At 37.4% G+C, this 23,034-nt stretch overlaps 1 protein-coding gene and 1 long non-coding RNA gene across 3 annotated transcripts in view; one reads left to right on the forward strand and one right to left on the reverse strand.

The window, feature by feature from the left end:
• LOC133527191 (ankyrin repeat domain-containing protein 29-like) overlaps positions 1-23,034 on the reverse strand; it is a 96,103-nt gene that overhangs the window by 68,032 nt on the left and 5,037 nt on the right. The gene's annotated exons all lie outside the window — the stretch shown is intronic.
• On the forward strand, positions 9,881-11,717 carry LOC133527127 (uncharacterized). Its single transcript, XR_009800827.1, has 2 exons — positions 9,881-10,451; positions 10,957-11,717. It is a non-coding gene; the product is annotated as an uncharacterized LOC133527127 (long non-coding RNA).

Here is a 23,034-nt window from a genome sequence, read left to right on the forward strand (position 1 = left end):
GTGCAATTTTAAATAAATCGGCCAAGAGCATGTCGGGTCATGCTCTGCGTAGGGTTTCGTAGTTATTATTCTATCAGAACAGGCCAAATGGGCCATTAATTAGTAAGTATCATGCAGGTACATAACAAATAAGAGAGTACCTTCGCAGCGCTTTGTACGTCTTTTTACTAAGAAGAGAAGTTTTTTTGCTAGGCCGATCATGATCGCTTTAGTTTTCATTGAAAATATTTACTAAGCTTTTGTTTAAGGATTTTTTTCATATTTTTGGATTTAATTTTTCATTTTTCAAAAGTTAAAGGAGGGGGCACATGTTTTTTTTTTATTTTGGAGCGATTATTTCCGAAAATATTAACTTTATCAAAAAATGGTTTATGGAGACCCGTATGCGTGTTGAAAGGCCTATCCGAAGATATCCCACACTATTGGGTCAAAGCACAAAATAAATAAATAAATACCATTTTGTATGGAAGGCACCCCAATTTTTTTTTTTTTCAAGTTTAATTCTATCGCCATGCATAATTTATATCCATGCCAAATTGCAGCTTTCTAGCACTAACAATCAGGGAGCAAAGCTGCGGACGGACGGACAGACGGACATAGCGAAACTATGAGGATTTCTTTCTAGGTGACTACGAAACCCTAACTAAATGGTCCAGCTACAGATCTGTACATCACATTACGCGGGTACATCAGAGAACTCGACTCGCTCCCGTTGGCAACTAGGTGGTCGTTGTATATATTTTATTATCCTATATTTGAATCAATAGGCAGCTAATGAGGAACGCTGTTCGCTGTCGGGACCTCGAGGGGACTATTACGTTAAACAAAGCTTTTCAAATTACAACAGCTCTTGCTAAGCATAGAAAGCGTCCGCTGTTGGGAGATAGAATAAGAGAGACAGATCATCCGATATAAGATGTCTGATACACCTACTAGGAAGGAAAATAATAATAACTATCATCATTTTCCTCACGTTGTCGCGGCATTTTGCCACGGCTCAGGGAGCCTGAGGTGCGCTTGATGGCAACTATTCCCCAGAATTGGCGTAGACACTCGTTTTACGAAAGCAACCGCCATCTGACCTTCCAACCGAGAGGGTAAACTAGGCCTTATCGGGATTAATCCAGTTTGCTCACGATGTTTTCCTTAACCGAAAAGCGACTGGTAAACATCAAACGATATGTCGTACATAAGTTTCGAAAAACTCATTGGTACGAGCCGGGGTTTGCTTTGAACCCGCGACCTCCGGATTAAAAGTCACACGCTCTTACCGCTAGGCCACCGGCGCTTGTGTAATAACTATTAAATGAAAATAAAAAAAACCTATGCCTAAAAAAAATATATTGTGCCAAAATGTCTTATATCATTTTGGAAAAGAGCTGATACTCTTCAAACTGCTGGACTGATTCCAAGCATAGCTGCTGCTTTTTGGTGTAGGTATAGGTTTTTCACAACATATGAAACGCATATTTTGCAGTTCCTGATAGTCATTCGCCTCAATTTTCTGATTTCTGATTGAGAAAGGGCTTAGGGTTAAGGCACGTAAGATAGATATGTTAAATATATACTTCACTACTGTAAATATATATATACATTTAGTTTCCGTGGTGGGAGCTGCTGCTGCTGATGTATCCGTCCTTTGCATGAAAAGCTAACATTTACCACTGCATTACCTCCTTTACACCAATGAATTATTATTTAATAAACAAAAAAGTGGTTTACACAAGTTCAAAACGTATCATTTTTTGCGAAAAAAACAAGAATAAAAAAGTGGAATAAACACGGTCATAGTTAAGAATTTAAATATCAGGATAAAGCTTACATCTCATTGTCATCGCCGAGTGGGAAATTCTTCTTTAAATTAAATAATAAATGGAGAAACTTCACGAGCGACCGGTAGAATCGGCAATAAGTTAAAAATACAACCTTCATAACGGCGACTCCGCGAGGTGCGAATAACGAATGAATATTGTTCCGGCTCAGTTAATGGGTTCTGTTACTTCTGTTTCACGAAAAACGAACGGAATTTATGTTCAACGACGAAATTACTTTCGTTTGCCGTCTCATCCATAATATAATAATGCGATCAAACAGATAAATTTGTACCTAATGTATATCGGAGCGGCCAAGGTTCGCACAAATATCTGAACTTTTATTTATAACCACCTCGGCTGCTCCGATATATCTGATGGCGACTGGATATACATATGTACATAAGTGGATAAACTGACATAAGTTCTATAATACTCGAGGTAAAGGAAATCTCAGGCCTTCAGTTCCCGAGGCCGCCTTCAAATTAGCCGATGAAGATAGGTGAAAATCTAAACAAGCATTTTTCGGTAATAGCTTTTTCAACCCCATTTCTTGTCTACCTGGATTGTTAGTATTTTGCCTCCGGAGTCTCCTGAATCGTCATCTATCTGAAAGTACCGATATTGTTTATTTCTGTATTTTCTAATCTGACAGTAATATTCAAATATTCCTGACAAATCATCACCGTTCCTAGTAGGTATATAAAATGTCCATCAAGTGAGAGAAACTCCTGTCATGTGGTCACCCTACACGCAAGATTTATACTAGCAATCAAATCTGCTCTCCATTTAATCATACTCTATCATGTGCAATGTCTACAATCCGAGAGCTGTTGGAATGATATTCATGTTGTAGAAGGATACTTCAACTATCGACGGCGATAAGCGAATGTGATACTGCTATTCTGTTTTCTTAATAGCTCACAGAACTTTTTAACATACCGTAAATTATGTAAAGAATTAACCAATAACGTAAAATAAACCCTAACATGTTATTATGCTTATTATTTGATTGTCCGTTTTTTTTTAAATATCAGGTTTTTTAGAATTCCTCCGGCGATTCGTGATTGCGGATCGTTTCAAACTCGTACATAACACTTTGGAAACATGTCCACCTAATTTGTAAAATCAATAATATACCTACTGCATAATATGCATCGTGTGTATTCGCGGTATAACAAAATGAAATGCCTCGCGATAGTCTCGATTGTGTTGGCGTCACATTTTCCTTGCATTCCAATTTTAGCACGGCAGGACGTTATCGAGCTCACTTCGTTCCGTCACTGCAAACACTGGTTGCTCATTTACTACCCCCATACACCCAAAATGAACCGTGCTTGTTTATGACACGGTTGAATATCGCATGTGCTCTTCCCAAGGGATGCAGGAAAAATTCTAGGACCAAAAGGTTGAAAGTTTACTTGAAATTTAGAAGTTTTTACAACGTTTTAGAATTGAAAAGTTGTGAAATTTATAACAGTTGGCCGGGTTTTAATCAAGAAGCGAGTGCAGTAATAAAGGCTTGCCCACTTTTGTACAAATTGAAATATTAAGAGATGAACGGACTAAGTTGGTAATCGTTGGATTTTAATGAGCTTTAAAAATCACACATGAAAGATAATGAGTAACAAATACTTTGCTTAATCTGAATGTCCCATGTGTTAAAGATTTCATAGTTTTACCTTATAAAAGATGTATTTTTATAAGGTGGCAACTCAAGATATGCCAGCTGTCAGGGCATTCGAATAAAAAACGAAACTCTAGTAGTGACGATCTGTAATAAAAATATCAATAAATAAGTGAAGAACCTGTGTTCAAGTGTTTAAATTACTATTCTATTAATAAATCAGAAGTGACAAACCCAATCTTACAAAAGTGGTTGCGTGTAAGTAAAAAATCAACGAGTACTTGGTAAGTGAATATTGTTTCTCCATTTGGAGCCAGCGTGCTTCTCAATTTATATTATTTAGCGTTAATTTGCGCTTTCTACACCGCGATTATCGCGAGTTACTGGTGTGCTAAATAACCGATATAAATAACATGATATGCGACGTTACAGAAGACGTTCATACTCGTTTAGTTACCTACAACCTCCAAGACATTGAAATAATAGACTCCTAACTCGGACCGATTTGATCGCATAAACGTCATAAAAAAAAACTTATGTTATGTATTATCTTATCATGTATCAATTGTATCATGTAAATAACGAAATTAAGTTGAGGAGCAATAGTTTACTTATATGCTCCTTATGCCCATGTATCACAAATGGAGCACGACATGGACTTAGAAAACTCATGAATACAACAGTAATCATGTCATCATTATTCCTGATGGGATACTTTATTTCATATTAAAACCGTCTAATCTAGACACAAGTAAATTTATGAATGCTTAGTAGTAGTATAATACTTAGATCCGTAAAACCTAGAAGGCAGGTACTAGCTACTTACAGGAAAGCTGACATTAGTCTTAATGTGTTATATAGTTATTTATTAATGATTTAGTCATAGAAATGTGATAAATATAAAAACGAAATAAAGTTTTATCGCTCAATGGACAGGCTTGTGGCTAACTTTACCACAATACAGCCTTTGGGTAGTGCTAATAACAAATTAACCTTCAATATTAATTGAAAAATATATCATTTGACAGCACCACACAAAATATTATACAGACATGAGAGCGCAATACAGTTGCGCTGACAGTACGATAAATGTGTAGTCCGCCATGACCAGCGGCAGAATGATCAATTGATATGCAAACATTATTTAGGTAACTGATTTAAATATAAAATAAATAATGTTTTGGATGACTAATAACAGCAATGTGTTAATAATAAAATTTAAATAATCATACTATCGCTCATAGACTGAAGTATTCGGTTGGATTATAAATATTACTCAATATTATGTTGACTCCACCAATTATTAAATACTGTTTACTTTCATTCATCACTATGCAATACTAAGTTTTTGATCAAGTTAGTTATCTAAAACTTAAAGTAACTTGTTACTTTAAAACATTTTAAAGTAACAATTTAAAATCTAAATTAAATAATAGTTTATGCGCAAAACACAAACACAGAATGACTTACCAATTTGATACTTAATTTTATAAGTAAGAATTTTGTGTTACACATATACAGAGTGGTACATAATGCGCTTATACAAGGTGATCAATGGGTCGGTGACCAAATTGGAGTATACAAGATTTTTGAATTGGAATTAATTTGTCAGGCATGCAAAGTAAAACAAGCTATTCAAATCATTAAATTACCGATTCCTTTCCTTATTATTATTTAACAAAGAAAATCATGATATGTGTATGCACCATTATTCGGTGTTGCAATATTTTATTTGCAAATTTGTTTTTATTTTTAAGGGGCTTCTTAATATAATTCTTGCCTCATCTGAAGCTGTGATATCTGTGATGTGATGTTAAGTATTTATCATCTTTGAAATTTACAGCTGCCAGTTCTTTCCCTTGATTTTTCCCTTCATGTATTACCCTACCTATCCCAGATATGGAACGTGAGGATATAGTCGCAACACCGCCATTGACGGACAATATGCGAATTTTAATGAATAGGAGAAGATCGTGCACTCCGCCTCTAGCTTGTAGTACAAGAATACACGCCTCTCGGCGTAAGCGCTCGCCGACACCTCGTCGTTATAAAAACGGTTACCGTAGTAGCAGACAATCGCGGAACAGGTCGCGTAGTCGTAGTAGTCGGTGTAGCAAGCGGCGACGAGTGTCTAGAGAGGTAAAAAGAGGTAGGGATACTTCAAGCTCGTTCGAACGCCATAATCGAAGGAGGGATAGCTCTAGATCGACGTATTTCTCGAGTAGTAGTAGTAGTAATGAATCCTATGACAGGCGCCATAAATATCGACGCCACCATACTCGCTCGCGTAAGAGAACTTATTGTTCTAGTTCACTTGAAAATCGGACTGATTATTATCAACGACGCAAACGTAGCATCACTAATAAAGAGAATAAGCAAACACGAGCTCACGAATCACCGGCACATCAAACCTTATCCAACGAGACTGTCAATTCCGAAAATACACTTCTTGAGAAATTGGTAACAGTTTTATGCGAACGTAATAACACCGGGGTTTCTGGAACTGGACTGCACGCAGCACAAAATATTATACCAGATTTCGACCCCCAAGCCAAAACCCAAACCATGAAGAATTGGATATCAAAAATTAACGAGTCCGCTCATGTTTACGGCTGGTCAGAGAGACAAACAATTTTTTACGCATTGCCCAAGTTAAAAGGCCTGGCTAAACGTTGGTTCGACGGACTGACTACGGTGAAGTTTACATGGGAAGAGTGGCAGAATAAGCTGTTACTAGCCTTTCCGTGCGAACAGAACTACGGCGATCTATTGACCGAAATGTTGTCTAGGAAGACGCGTCGTTCAGAAACCCTAGAAGAGTATTATTATGACAAGGTCATGCTCATTAACCGATGCGAACTCAAAAGCAAACAGGCCGTAGATTGCCTTACACACGGCATATTTGACTCAAATATTAAGATGAATGTGCAAGGGGCTCATTTGGAAACGCCTGAATGCGTTTTAAAATATTTCCGCAATATTTCCAGCAAAACACCGGATAATATATTTAAAAATTCTTTTGCTGGAAGTCGAAATAAGTTTGATCCAAATTCGGTACGAAAGCAAAACGATCCTTTCAACAAGAAATCATTTGGTAGCATGACTTGCTTTAACTGCGGTCAGATGGGTCATGCAATATCAAAATGTACTCAAGAGGTAATAAAATGTAAGAAATGTCGTCGTTTTGGTCACCTTGAGAAGGACTGCTCGAATGCAGCCTCCAATATTGATAATAAAGTCATTAACTCAAACTCATCTAAATCAAACACATCTAAAAATATCCTGAGTATAACTACAACAGGGAAACGCAACGCTAAATATTTTAAACCAATATTGATTAATGGAACATTAATGAAGTCCTTTGTTGATATGGGAAGCGAGAGTACAATGTTGCGGGCAGATTGTAATCTTCCTGGATTAAATGTAGACACCGAGAATCTGCCAGACTTTACAGGATTCGGCTATGGCAAAGTCGAACCCAAGGCCCGGGTTACAATCCAACTTACACTAGACGGCGTAACTGAAGAGGTTAAAGCGTTCCTTGTGGAACCCAGTTTCCTCCCTGCCGATATTTTAGTAGGGCAGTCTTTCACTGAATTACCCAATATCAGGGCTTATAAAACTGACGACGCACTTATATTCTACAAAGAAATGCCAACAGTGACCCAAAAGTTTGAAGTCCGCTTATCAGAACCGGTATTAGTCGATAAAAATAAACTAGTCGCCATAACAATGGGCTCTAATATTACTGGGTCTATTTATATGAATACTGAGGCTTGCCTCGACAAGGGAAGAGAATACATGGTTCTACCAGGGGTTTACTCAGTTAAGGAGGGACTCGGGTCGGTTATGGTGTTAAGTCTAAGTGTTAATCCGTTCAGTTTATCCCAAGGCACTCTATTCGCCAGAGTATCTTTATTGTCAACGGAGTTATTACCAATTCCAACGATTGACGACACAGCTGAAAACTGTAAAGTTTTCTCAATTACGGAAGATTCTAAAGTACATAACATTAGTGTTGATCAACTTAACATAGACGGGGATCTAGAGTCTGTTGTTATCGAACGGTTATGCGAACTCTTAAATGCTAATCGGGATTGTTTTGCCCTAACACTAGAGGAATTAGGAAGCACGTCTTGCGCTGAGATGCACATTCAGTTGAAAGATGATATACCGGTTAGCTACAGGCCGTACAGACTTTCGATACCAGAACGCGAACGGGTGAATTCTATCCTCAGTAATATGCTAGCTAATGGGATAATTCGCGAATCAAAATCTGAATATGCAAGTCCAATTATTTTAGTTGCGAAAAAAAATGGTGAACCACGACTTTGCGTCGATTATCGAGCACTTAACCGTAAAACTATAAAAGAAAAGTTTCCGATGCCTATAATCGATGATCAAATCGATAGTCTGACCGAGCAGGTATACTTTACTACCCTTGACCTTACTTCGGGTTACTACCAGGTACCTATAGCGGAGGATTCAAAACACGTTACAGCGTTCGTAACGCCCGACGGACATTACGAATACAATCGTATGCCCTTCGGACTTACGAACGCGCCGGCAGTGTTCCAACGTTTGATACTGACATTACTAAAACGACGCCCCATTCCGGGTGTTTCTGCTTACATGGACGACATCATAATCGCGACGAAGACATCTGAGGAGGGGCTAGAAAAATTAGAATCAGTTTTCGGCTTATTAAAAGACGCTAACTTAACTTTAAATTTATCGAAATGCTATTTCTTAAAAAAAAAAATTGAATATCTTGGATTTGAAATATCAAGTAGCGGTGTACGTCCTGGTCAGAAGAAAATTGAGGCGGTAGCCTCTTTTAAAGTTCCCCAGAACGTACATGAGGTTCGGCAGTTTGTGGGCTTAACTAGCTTCTTTAGACGTTTTGTTCAGGGGTATGCGACCATCGCTAAGCCATTGACATCCCTTACAAAGAATAACACACCATGGTTATGGGGCGAAGAGCAGAGCAAGGCATTTTCCAAACTTAAAGAAGTACTAACTACTCGCCCCATACTAGCGATCTATAACCCCAAGTATGAAACCGAGTTGCACACAGATGCAAGCTCGCTTGGCTTTGGAGGGATTCTTTTACAAAGACCAAGCAAGGAAAAACCATTTCAAGCTGTTGCGTATTTCAGCAGGCAGACGACAGCCGAAGAACAGCATTACCACTCTTACGAGTTGGAAACATTGGCCGTTGTATCCTCTCTAAAACGTTTCCGTATATATCTACTGGGCTTACAGTTTAAGGTAGTTACAGACTGTAATGCCTTACGCACTACACTAACTAAAAGGGACTTAATCCCCAGAATAGCTCGCTGGTGGCTCCTTGTGCAAGAGTTCTCTTTCTCAATCGAATATAGACCAGGGTCACAGCTAGCACATGCAGACGCTCTCAGCCGCAACCCAGTACCGCTTAACGGGAAAAATTGCGTTACAGTTATGCAAGTTAGCGAAGTGGATTGGATTCAATCAGTGCAAATGAGCGATCCAAAACTGTGCTACGTTAAAGCGGTACTGGACACTAAATGCCCGGAAGCAAAGGATATTCGGAATAACTACGAATTAAAGGACGGAAAATTATATCGGAGAGTAAATAGTGAACTAAGATGGGCCGTGCCTAGAGATGCAAGATGGAGAATAACGCAGCAATGTCATGATCAAGCGGGTCATTTTTCCTACGAAAAGACGTTAGAGAAAGCCAAAAGAGAGTACTGGTTTCCTAAAATGGCTCAATTTATCAGGAAGTATGTGCGTGCTTGCATACCGTGTGCCCATGCTAAGGCACCGAGCGGGAAAAAACAGGGTATGTTACATCCAATCCCGAAGGGCAATGCACCTTTTCAATGTTTCCATATTGACCATTTGGGACCGTTTGTAAGAAGTAAGCGTGGGAATACGTATATCCTTGGTATTATAGATGGTTTTACTAAGTTTATCATTCTGCGCGCTGTGAAAAATACAAAAAGTAAAACATCAATCAATGTTCTTAAAGATGTGTTTTCCCTGTTTGGAACACCCAAAACCCTAATATCGGATCGCGGAACCAGCTTTACGTCAAACGAATTTAAAGAATACATTCATTCAGTGGGAGTAAAGCACGTACTAAACGCCGTGGCAACACCTAGGGCCAACGGCCAAATTGAACGATATAATCGAACAGTTCTTGCGTCTTTAACAGCTGTGTGCCACGAAGAGAATGATCGTGATTGGGATATTAAGTTAGCTAACGTCCAGTGGAGTCTCAATAATACGGTTAACCATACCACAGGCAAATGTCCCGCTGAAATCATTTTCGGAAAATCAACAGTAAGCGTATCTGAAGGACACTTGCACGAAATAAATGTAAATGAACCAGTTACTCCAGAAGACATAGATAAAATGAGGGCAGACGTCATAAATAAAATAGAAACTCAGCAGGAGACAATGAAAAGTAAATACGATAATAAAAGATGTAAAGCCAAAGCGTATAAAGAAGGAGATTTGGTCATGGTCCAAAAACAGTCCAAAACCCCCGGTGAAAGTCAAAAACTTGTTTCACCGTTCAGCGGTCCATATCGTGTGACAGCCGTGTTTGACCACGATCGCTATGAGGTTTGTAGTGTCGAAGGTTACTCAAAAAAGAGATATAAAAGTGTATTTCCGATTGATAAACTAAAGCCGTGGGTTCGTTTTGTCGAGTCGGAAACAGACGATAATTTCGAAGACAGCGAATAGTGTAACCGGCATTGTCATAGTGCACTTATTAGTAATGGTTGATTTCAGTTGGTAACATTATCATCAGAATGTTAGTTTAATTTTATATATGTTTTATTTCCTTCTCTCTCCTTACCAATATATACTATTAATATTTAATCCACTCCACTCTACCCCTGGCACCACCACCGCTGTTTGGACTGCACGGAACCACCGCTGGATGGGACCGCAGCATGTGGTCTATGTAAGCGGCAACCAGCAGATTAATGGTCACCCTGAGGAGGTCAATGCAGCCGGTGCGTGAAGACAGTATCTATTCTCCTATTATCACTCTGGACGAGGCCGAAGCACCTAGTGTGTGCAAGCGGTAGCCAGACATTATATCTTCACTCTGGACGAGGCCGAAGCACCTAGTGTGTGCAAGCGGTAGCCAGACATTATATCTTCACTCTGGACGAGGCCGAAGCACCTAGTGTGTGCAAGCGGTAGCCAGAAATTATATCTTCACGCTGGACGATGCCGACACGATTGATGAATGTGAGCGGTAGCCAGTACTACATCATCACTCTGGACGAGGCCGAAGCACCTGGTGCGTGCAAGCGGTAGCCAGATTATTTAGTTTGTTTTTCTGGGAACAAGTCGAAGCACGGCTTGTGCAAGCGGTACCCAGCCTTAATAGTATTCGCTTACGAATATTGATTATGCCATGAAGATGTCGTGGCCATGCCATAATGACGTTACAGAATATATATATATCAAAATTGGTATATAATTTATTTGTTTCTTTCCTCTTCCGTACAGGTCAGAAAACGAGATGACTTTACCGACACCAAGCGGCTACCGGAAGCTGCTACGTTATGGGTCGGATCCTCGAGCCGGACTGAAGGAAGCTGCGCTACATTGTAGAAGTTGCTGCCTGCAGTGGCTGCGGGCTTAAGAATGTGTTGTGAAGGCGGCGAAGTGCATACAATACGCCAACATCTGTCCAATATCAACCGAATGAGGACATTCGTACACGGTGGGATGGCCGAAAAGAGAAGAGGAAACTGCAGCTTAGCGATAGTGGATGTGTTTATTATCTTTTATTTTATTTTTATTTGTTTTTTGTTTCCCCGAGTATGTTGGGGTTTGTTCCTACTAACTCTAAGAAGACTTCCTATTTTGACAAATGGCGTCATTGGTGAACAAGTGATAAAAGACTGATTAAAGAACACAAGTTTAACTGCAATCGTGTGAAAATTAATGGAGGCCTTTATATCGATAATCGGCTAAGTGATTGATCTCAATTTTTTTTTAATCATTATTAGTACATAACATTGTTCAAAGATTTTAAGGCTAAGTGTTAAAGGTTAGATTATGTTTATCTATGTCCTGTGCCTGGGACAGGCACTAATTCAGGATGGTCGACTGTTAAAGATTTCATAGTTTTACCTTATAAAAGATGTATTTTTATAAGGTGGCAACTCAAGATATGCCAGCTGTCAGGGCATTCGAATAAAAAACGAAACTCTAGTAGTGACGATCTGTAATAAAAATATCAATAAATAAGTGAAGAACCTGTGTTCAAGTGTTTAAATTACTATTCTATTAATACATGTAAGTACTTTTCTTTCAGACAGCCGGGCGGCCAGGCAAGCAAGATTTGACTTTTAAAAATCATCAATAGCAGGTGACACTGATGACGCTTCTCGCATGAACTATTAGAATTAACTTTAAAGAGAATCACTTCGCAGAAGGAAATTAAAATTAAGTTTTTTGCAAAAAAAAATTTTGGCACAAGCTTTTATCGCTGGTTAGTTTTCTTTCAACAGGCAACTAATACTCACCGAGACAATTCTTATAACACTAAACACAATTAGAACTAGTTTGCGTTGTTTTATCACAGAGTTCCCATGGCCACCTCCTGTCTCCATCATCCGATCAGTTCCATGTCATCATAATATTCCATTGTACAAAATTTCAGCTCAATCGGAAGTCGGTGGGTCAATTTTAAATAAGTAGCTTCCAAGATTTGACCCACACTAACTAACCAGGCAAGTTAAATAATAGCTTGTAATGAGTGTGACGTAATCAATATAGTACATTTCGATGCTAATGCGGAAAGTATGTCATTACTTCACGAGTACCGAGATATCTCGGATCGAGTGAAGAATGACATTTCCGCACGTGTATCGAACGACGTTTTATTTAATACAGTAGCGACAAAATAAAAATACAACAAGTACCTTTTTTATGTATTGTCTATAAGACACAAACAATTGTACATATAAAATATTATACTATTATTACCTAAGTATCGTTATTTACGATTATTTGTGTATCGTATATTTAAATTGTATGAAAACAATATCGAATGTTGCCTTTGGAAACTTAAAACATTGCAGTAAGAAAAAACGCCTCTGCTCTGACAAGCGTTTCGGCAGCTATTCCGTTCCATTCAGACAACTTATTAAGAACGGTTGTTCAATATTAAAAAATAAACGTGTTATAATGATGAAGAGGTAAGTAATAAAATATGAAATATAATATATATATTTATAATTTTAAGTCCTAAATTGTACACCCTAGCAGGGTATCATGTACCTACTTGATTATATTTAAGACCAAAATGTACAAATGAACATGATTCAATGGAATAAATGATATGATATGATATGATAAATATGCTTATATTTATTACTTTTACATTAACAAAAGGTTATTATGTTGATTACGCCTTTTAAAGGAAACTAACATTAACACTCATCAATAAGTAGTCATGAATTGAAACAAGTGGAAAAGTAAAAAGCACTAGTTCGCGAAATCCAACTTTCCGCACGCTAAACAGCTACGTAAAGTAGCACTTTTTGAGCAACTGTATTAAAAATTATATTATTGGGCCTCGACGGATGGGCTTGCCGAAACATCCCACTTAAATAAAAGGTCCTTGATGAGTGATATGGACCTACATTAAAACCAGCTACGTCAGATTCAGGACTTGACATGATGCTGATGGCGGTCAGGGTTTACAATAAACTCATTTTTTTTTACAAAATCATGCTTTCTCAACAGAAAAACTTGTTTCAATTTTTATTTAAATACCATGTAAACCTAGTTGATCATTCTGATTGATTCGAATCCCAATAACTAAGAGAATTTATTTGTATCATGAATAACAAAATAATAATGAATATTTTGGGGACAATCTTACAGATCGGCCCCAAACTAAGAAAAGCTTGTATAAGTACTATGCGCACTAGGCGACGATTTACGTACTTAAATATGTAGTTCGTGTCGTCCACGATGACGCGCAAATTGGTCAAATCTAACCTTTAACAACATGACATTACGAGCCAAGACACGCGTCTTCATGAATGACACAATCAGATAACATCCGTAGCTCAGGAACATTTTGTTCTAGTGATAAACCCACAAATAAATGCCCTTACCGAAATTCGATCCCGGCGGGACTTAAAACTCTGTAGGGAGGGAGGCATATCAATGTATTTTAATAAGATGATCACGTTTGGTGTGGGAGCACCCCAGGCATCGAATCATGTGTATTCAGAGGAGAAGAGGTATGTGGTACCCAGCAGTGGGACCTATATAGAGCGAGTTATACTATTTATTTACCCTCTTCCAGCCGCAGTCTTGACATAATTACCAAAATTCTGGGATTTTAGGAATGTTATAGAAAATTCCTGACGCCTTGTCACCCTATAGATGCATCCCTAATCTATAGTAGGTATCTACCTACCTACACGTTGATATTTGAAGGGTTATAATGACAATGTATGTACTTACGATCCGTGTAGGTAGGTAGAACCTAAATAATACACCTTCTAATTTCTCATTAAGTGAAACCCTTTATTTGAGTGGGTTAAAAAGATTGTGCCCTATAAAGAGTTCAATATTGTAGGTTCGTGCAAACAAATCAAAATGTGAGTGAGCGCAACAACACAACGCAACGCAGCGATAGTTGGTTAATCCGGATTAGTTCAACATCGGATTTACGTCGCAGTCTGCATTACAGAATAATCGCACCTATTTTATAATGGATTGATAACGTAGCAGGTTTTAGTTAAAAATGTGAATATGTATAATCTTTCTGAAGCGTTCCTTTAGGTGCCAAAAAATTTGCGATACCTAATTTATAACAACGTTGAAACTCTAGGTCCATGGGGTCCCAGCGCGCACAAGTTTTTTGGAGAAATCGCGAAACGTCTGGTTGACGTAACTGGTGACCGAAGAGCTGGCGGCTTCCTCGCACAACGTATCAGTAAGTAAGTAAGTAAATATTCTTGCACCAACAATTTCAGTATTGCGATACAACGAGGAAATGCCGCCAGCATCCTTGGTACAATGCCTCAAGGGCCTATTTTAGATATAAGCTAGTTATAGTAATCATCTGTATATATCCATTATGTATATTGTTATTGTCAATAAATACTGTTTTTTTTATTTATAACATGGTCAAAATATATCACCTCAAAATTCTGTCCAAGTAATTTGGTTGAATCAAAATTTTAGGCAAATAACTGAACGTATTTACGTAAAAAATATCAAAATCATAAAGGTACTGGACTAAGCAATACTGCAGGAGCCGCAAAGCGCTCGTTTCGCGGCCTCGGGATCCATTCGAAGCGGCTGGCGACTGCCGTAAAATAAACTACCTGGAGCCTTATTCGAATTAAATAAGGTTTTTGACAAAATTACATTTCTCTAATATCTTATTGCTGTCATTTTCTTTTAACATTTTATTATAAGTAATACTCATCGACACAATTCGTACAAACCCAAACACAATTAGGTTGCGTTGTTTTATTTACAGAATTCTTATGGCCAACTCCTGCGTTCATCATCAGATCAGCTCGATGGTACCATAATATTGTATAAGTTGGGAGACAATACAAATATGTGTGAAGTTTCAGCTCAATTGAATAATGGGAAGTGGGTCTAATTTATTTAACTTTACCCGAACATACATACATTGCAAGTTAAATAAAAAACAAGAAATTACTAAAAGATGAATACAGATTTCATTTCCTGAAAATTACTTTTTTAATGACGACGTCGCTGTGTACGCATTGCTCCAACCTTTTCCGTATATTCCGAAATTAATGCAAAACTTACGCCTTACGGTACATGGTGCAAAATACTTTCGTACAATACCCGTCAACAATCTCACGCTGCTCTGCTGGCCAGCGATCCATTATCACTAATCAATCCTAGCCGCACGAAACTAAATCACACCCTCGCGTCTCCCTCGCATCACAAATTATTTGAATTTGAAATAGGAAATCTGGCAGACATTCTGTATTTACGAAACGAGTTGTGTTGCTTCTCGTACTCCTCGCTTTCAGCTAATTGTGGCACAAACGCGATAGTGAATATTTGAAAAGACTATTCCAATCGATTTCAGCCGTGTCTGGATGAGGTTATTGCACCAATTGTGTGGGCACTGGAGGGACATGTTAAAGAACTGGAATCCCTCGCTTATCCGTCTACTATTTGCAACATACTTACACCGTTTTTCCCAGATAAAAAGAATGAATATCTATAGTAGGTATTTATCTTAATTTGTCTTTCAAAAATGTAATAAATAAATAATAAATTATTCTGTATTACAGAATAATCGCACCTATTTTATAATGGATTGATAACGTAGCAGGTTTTAGTTAAAAATATGAATATGCATAATCTTTCTTGTTTTTCTTGATATTTATAGGTATGTGCGATGTGTATTTTTAAAGCAGCTAAGTCACATTTAACTGTATCAGCAAATTTGTAGATTAATGATAGCCCCTTAGTAAGTTTAGTTTGGTTGTCACCCGTCGAAACCGGGTCTGACACACATCATGAGTTTTTGTATTTAAAGATACGTTTAATATTTTACATACTTAATAATATTTTTCATACTCACTTAAATTTACCTTCTTCTTTCCACTACAAATATGCGTGTCGTGTAATAATAAAAAATATCATTTTCATTTCTATTTTTTTCAAAAATTTTATCCGAAGTTTCTGCATAACTCTACACATTTTATAGGTATTATATAATTTTATCGCAATGTCATCAAATCTGCGATGTCTAAAAGTACAGACAAAAAAGCGAACACTATAAGTATCGTCATAAAAAACATACCGAAATAAAAAATCCTATCGCTGTGATTCTGATTCCTGTCTCTATTACCTGTTAATTAGATACTTCGCGGTTTGAACAGCATGCCGCTTTCCGAATGTTATGTTTAAAAAGTAGACTGAATCAGGCTCCTGTGTATATTCGAAAAACGGTACTTGCAGTTCAAATTATGTCTATGCAAATTCAAATAAAGAAGTCCAAAAGGAAGGGTTATAATTTGGGCAGTCTGAATGTGTACGTTTGTGCTTATTCCTTTTACATGTCCCGTAGTAGCATTGAAAATATTCTCGATTATGATGTAATATCATGCAGATGTTAATTTGTAGGCCATTTGAATTTGACGCTTGTTATTATTAGTTGTAGGTAATTATACAGCTGTCAATTCCAAAGAAATATATCTTATCTAATTTAATCGACTGATTTAAACCGCCTGGGAGACGACATGCCAAATTCCTATACAGTTAGGTGTACATATATCTTAAGAAATTAAGAAGATGTAGCAAAATGGCTGAAACATCATGAATAAGTATCTATTTTGCGCATTACTAACTGGAACGCACTGATTAAAATCAGGCCCCTCTTTCCCACTGAGCACTCTGGACACGTGATTCTGGACTTCTGGACACGATGTAATTAATGAATAAGTAACTGTTATTAATCATTGTTGTGTTATGGATAATTGGATAATTTATTTAATTCCGCTACCTAAAGGTTGTCTGGAAGAGATCGCATTTTAGCGATAAGACCGCATGTTGTTTAGCTCTGCTTAATGTGCTGTATTATTTGTATTGTTTCTGTATTGAGGTGTGCAACAAAGAGTATTTGTATTGTATTGTATTGTTATTGGCCATCTGCTGTAATGTAACCACTCATATGTAAAACTCTTATTTACGGCTGTTGTTGTCGTAAATATTAATGAATAAATCCCCTGTAGGTAGGTCTCTGTGTCACCTTGTCACTGTATTATAGCTTAAAATCCGTAAGTCCAATCACGGAGTTTACTTGTTAAGGTATTTAGTGGTCCATTTACATTGGACGTCTCATAGCGAGCATTGATGATCCAAATTAGCTTGAACCCTAAATAGCGCATCAATTACAGTACAGTCCGTATACGTTGAGGATTGTCATGCGCGCCGGAAAGAGCCCCTCGACGCCTCGACCGTACCATGTCGGGTAAGTATAGTCCGCGGTATATGCCTGGCTCATTCAAATGTGGGCAACTACAATGTGGGCATCAATACTCGCAGTAGCGGATAAGACTACGTCTACGTCAGGTGGAAATATAGCATGCGAGACTTAGCATATATTTATTAATTGGGTTCAAAAAAACAAAACCCCTCTTTGTTTTCAATCTGACAGTCAGAAATGTCAACATATTTCTTCACCTGCTAAGGGCCCATTTCACAAAGTCAAGTCCTGAATAAGCTACTTGCCACTTATCTGACGAATAAAGTCATCGTTGGCAGGTAACTAGATAAAGTGCTAAGTTTTGTAGGAAATTTTATCTGGCAGTTAATTTATTTGTCAATTAGCTATTCTATACTTTACTTGGACATTGTGAAACAGGCTCTAAAGGTTACATCTTGTAGCTGTCATCGAACCCTTTATCAGAAATTGTTCTATTTTTATTTTGAACACGAATAAATGAATTGTAAAAGTACCACTTAAAAATGCTGTAGAAGGAACCCAGCTATTGGAACTTAACATTAAAATGGCTGTTCGAACTTGAAAAACATGTTGCTAGGCTGTCATTCATAAAACCCTTCTCCAACAACAAGTAATTACCTATATTCGGAGACAATCAAGAACAACACCGGGATCTTCTCTACAATACGTATCTAAAAAATAAATGTTACCCCATTAGCCTTTAAAGAACAATAGGGGTCCCTCTCGCACGCAACTTAGTACCTCTTGCTGGGAGAGAGACGCTTGCAGTAAATTAAACATTCGTAAACTTTATTATTAAGAGTCAAGGCCCATTTATGGTTCCGTTAAGTTCGTTGGTACATTAGACCTACCCTCTTTCCGACTAAGTCGTAAAAACAAACAAAACTATGTAGAAAAGGAATAAAGCCCTAATTAAATGAAACTTGCGTCCGTACTTACAGTTTTGAAATGGACGCATTAACTGGAAGCAGGATTAGCGTTAATGTGGCTTGTGGCGCTACCAGTGTATCATACATACACGGAATGGTACTTAAAGTACAAAGTTGATAATTACACACAGCCTTCTGAAGTAACTTTATTTTTTCACCAGAGGACGCTTTTTTTCTTGAAGGTTTGAAAGTCGTATCGGTCCGGAAATACCGCAGGCAACCTGCGAGGCAGGCAGGGAGTAAACTTTTGTGAGGGATTACGAAAAACAGACTAGTCAAATATTAGAGGAAGTCTCAGAAAAGTCTTTATATGTATATGGATCAACAAAAAGTAGCAAACAAAATAACAACGTAAATTATGGACTCCCTACACAGTAAACACTAACCAGAAGTAAAGTGTAATAAATAAGATTGTCCAATTAGCCGTGGAGGGTAAATTGGCTCATTGGGAATTTCATTGATAGGCAAATATATCCATAGCAAGCAGGTTAATTTAAAAAGGTTTATTTAAGGTAAGGCCAATGCGGGTAAGTGTAACAAAACGGACCGCCCCGGTTTGCAGCAAAAATACATATGTAGTCTGAGGCCTTACCACTAAAAACATAAATTTCGAAATAGCAAAATTTAGATTTTCGCGGTAGACTCTCTGGCCGTGGGTATCCATTGGTTACCAGACTGACACGAGTTCACCGACAGTGAAACGTGTTTGGTGATCCCGAACGAATATGAGTCAATGTAAATAAATATAGGTAACTGCAATTTCTGAAGAACACCTAGGAGAAATGGAAAAAAACACCGGCAAGATTCGAATGCTGCCCACCGACTCTCTGTCGATTTAGCCACGGAAGCTTACTCGAGGCGGTGAATTTTTCTTTATCATGCTTTAAAATTTATTGGATATTGCGTTAGTTTGTCTCTAGCTAGGCTCTGCTGAATGTGTACAAAAAATAAGATAGCGCATTGTTACTGATGATTTTCAGTACGATTTGAGACGTCATTACTCATAAACGCCATTAATTCGATACGATTCGTGCCTACAGTACTTAAGAGGAATTCCTAGTTGCGATTTTTCCATACAAACGCTCTCGACTGATTCCTCCCTGGATTTTTAACCTAGAGCAGTGATTTTTTCAAATAAGATCAATATCATCAATATCTGTGCCGCTATGTTTTGCTTTTTTGGATTATTTTATTTTGAAGAAAGATACAGCGCCTCGAAAATCGCAAAAACGGCTCAATTGAATTGGCTGTAAAAAAAGGCACAGTATACAAATATGACAAAAAATATCCAAAAAATCAAAACATAGCGGCATAGATTATTTCTTCTTCTTGCAGTTTCCAAAATTTCATAAAGATTGATTGCGTTTTGGAGGAGGAAACAGTCGAGAGCGAAACCTTGATTTTTGAGTTTTTTGCATGTGAATTTCAGTCCGGGCTGCAGTTGTCCTTATCGCACGAATTGGAGGCGGAGACAGTTTCTAAATATACGTACACAGAAGAAATAGTGATGGGCATAACATCCTTATTAGGGATTGCAGAACCGGTACTGTTTTAAAGAACCAGGATTTCCCGGTACTTTCGTAACCGGTCTAATTATTTCATTATTTTAAATAAAACGACAGCATTTTGCTATTTGACCACTTTTCGTATTATAATTTAATAATCACATGTTCTTTTACTACGTATAATCAATCAATAAACAAGGTATTTTTTTAAGAAATATACTTAGTATTTTACATTGCTCACACTTGTGCGTCACAAGTAAAAGATAACTACTTTGATGTTTGCCACTAGATGGCAAATTTAATGCAATTACATTGACGAGGGGATTTATATACTTATAAGCAGGGATCGGAAACCGGTATTTTTTGTATGGGAACGAAAACGGTATTTTTTCGTTCTTTGTTAATTATTTCATTCCTAATCGGGCAATCTAATAATACGAAGTCGTTATCTAAAAACACAACTGAGTCCTACATTTTGAGTATAAAATAAACCGAAATATATGGTTATTTCGATGTTTTTGCAAAAAACCGGTTCCGATCCCTGCTTATAAGCATCGCAGTCGTATTGTATAATCCGCCGTATTACATTACGGCTAGCCGATATCAAAATAAGGGCCATTTTGAAATGCGGCGGTTCAACGATTAAGGTATGTTGGGTAAATACCGGATGCGGGTGAAGAACGTAGGACATTCATTTCTCCCTAATTTGGCTTTATTTTTTAATGGTGGCAACATTGTGTAAGACACATTGCTCAGGGAGTTTGTGCTATGCGCAATCACAGAGAGCAAGGTAAATTTCGCGAATTTGAATTCGCCCTGTAATTTATTTTGCGTATTGTGATGAAACTGTGTTTGTTTTTGTAATTGTGTTAACAGGCCTAGCAATGCTGTAGACCGATATCCGATCGTGACCCATCCAGGTAAAGATCGGAAAGAAACAATCCCATCTTTACCTATTTAAAACAGCAGTGATTGTCAAACTTTAAATTTTCTTCAATTTACCTACTGACCTACTTAATTATCACATTTATTGTTTTCTTGATCACACTTTCGTACCATTATTTTTATCCAGTACCATCCAGTTGTATGTGTACCTATGTACACTTACTTACGGACAATGTACTTTTTTTAATTTCCGCAACCCAAAGGTTGCCTGGAAGAGATCGCTTTTTAGCGATAAGACCGCATGTTGTTTACCTGTGCTTATGTTTCTGTTTTCTTTTGTATTGTTTTCTTTTATTGAGGTGTGTAATAAAGAGTATTTATATTGTATAGGGATGATGATACATGTTGAATTTTATAACAAAATCGAGTAAAATAGATAGCAAATGAGCAATTTTTCGCAATAAAGTACCTACACATACGGATGCATATGTAGATGTGCACGCATACATACATTGCTAGTTTCGGATACAAAATAGAGATAGGGCTTCGAAATTAGTTTCCTTAAAATGCTTCAAGAGGGCTCTCTTTTCCTATATATTTACTTTACTCTTTACATACGATCCTTACATTTTATCAAAAAAAAAGAGTATATATCAACTATATATTATATACATAATTGCAAAATTAAACCAATAAAATCGCAATTTTACTTATTTTCCATACTTCAAGATGGGCTCGCAGTGACCTTGACCTTTTTAAAGAACTACTTAGTCTTTTTGATTTTTAAGTTTGATTCTTATTTTTTTGGCGACTTTCATTAAAAATGATTGGGCACGATTATTTTTGTCCCTCCTACTTAAGTACTTAATATATTCCAGTACATTCCTTTCAATAAACAATACATTTACACTTTCACTAAACCTGTACAATTCACGAGATCTTAAATTGTCAAGACTTCGAAACCTATCAATTATTTTAGTGGTTTTTCTTATTTTATTACTTCGTGTAAACCTTACAATAAGAGGTTTCTTAGCAAATTGTTTACTTATCAAATTACCTTATGAGTTATGACATAGGTATCAAAGTTTGAGAGCCACAATTTTCCTATTTTTTGTATCAGGGTTAAGATCGGATACAAAAATACGAAGAAAAACACTTTCGTTGACAACTTTTAAGTTTGTAATTATTGGTGGCTGTAATGTAATTTATATACAATGGATAAGGGTAGACACCGGACCTATTTCTTTGTGATACCTTATTCTCTTTCCATTAGAAGCAACTTTTTTTCACCATTCGATGTTCTCCCTTGATGGCAAAACACTCGTTACCCTAACCGTTCTATATTGAAGATTACCAAAATTCAGGCCGAATCTACGGTTATTATTTAACGATTCGCTCCGTACTTCAAGAATCTGTCACGTGCTGAGATCTCGAAAAAACATTTTTTCCCGAGTTCTCTCAATTGGTCCCAAAATTGTCCGGCATTACCCAGATTGTCATTGTCATCAAGTTTAGCCCCATCGTACTACAAGTTAAATAGATTGTAGTTTAAACATATATTTATACCTACTTACAAAATTTCACAACACACCATGATCACTCCCAACTTACTGATACGGATAGGTACAGTCAAGTGTAAAAATATGGGTGTACACATCTTACTCAAAAATATGTCCCGTTGCATCTTATTCCAGTGTAATAAGAGCGTAGTACCATATTTATGAGACGATTCTTTCGATACATATTTTTGCACTTGGCTGTACGACGACGACCGAAGCAGGGACATCATTCTTTTTTTTCTCTTACCTATATAGTAATTAATAGATACAGTATAATATAAAAATGAAAAACAATATTATGTGATAACAACAAAAACAACTTGCGTCGGTCGGGCAGCGCAGGATAAATTCCGTCCGGCTCGCGGGCGATCGACTAGACATGTGTAAGTAATGCGCGTAACATCACAAATGAGATATCACTCAAACGCGTAATGTTGCATTACGCATCACTCCGAGAAACCAAGCATTACTTCAAACATCACTCGAGGATATGACTGGCCGAAGCGCGCGTAAACTCGTAAAGCATCAATATAGATTGACGCGCCGGTAGTCGGTACGAAAGGTCCGTAGTACAATCCGCGTAATGTATAATGAGCAATGAGACGTGATGGTGTGATGTGTGATGTTTGTTTGCCATGCTATCATTACTTTGCTATCCCGTCTGTCTAAGGATCGACGGTACGGCGCGCAATGAGCGAGCGTTCGAGTCTCGC

This window comes from Cydia pomonella, chromosome 17, assembly GCF_033807575.1.
Source record: "Cydia pomonella isolate Wapato2018A chromosome 17, ilCydPomo1, whole genome shotgun sequence".
Taxonomy (NCBI): domain Eukaryota; kingdom Metazoa; phylum Arthropoda; class Insecta; order Lepidoptera; family Tortricidae; genus Cydia; species Cydia pomonella.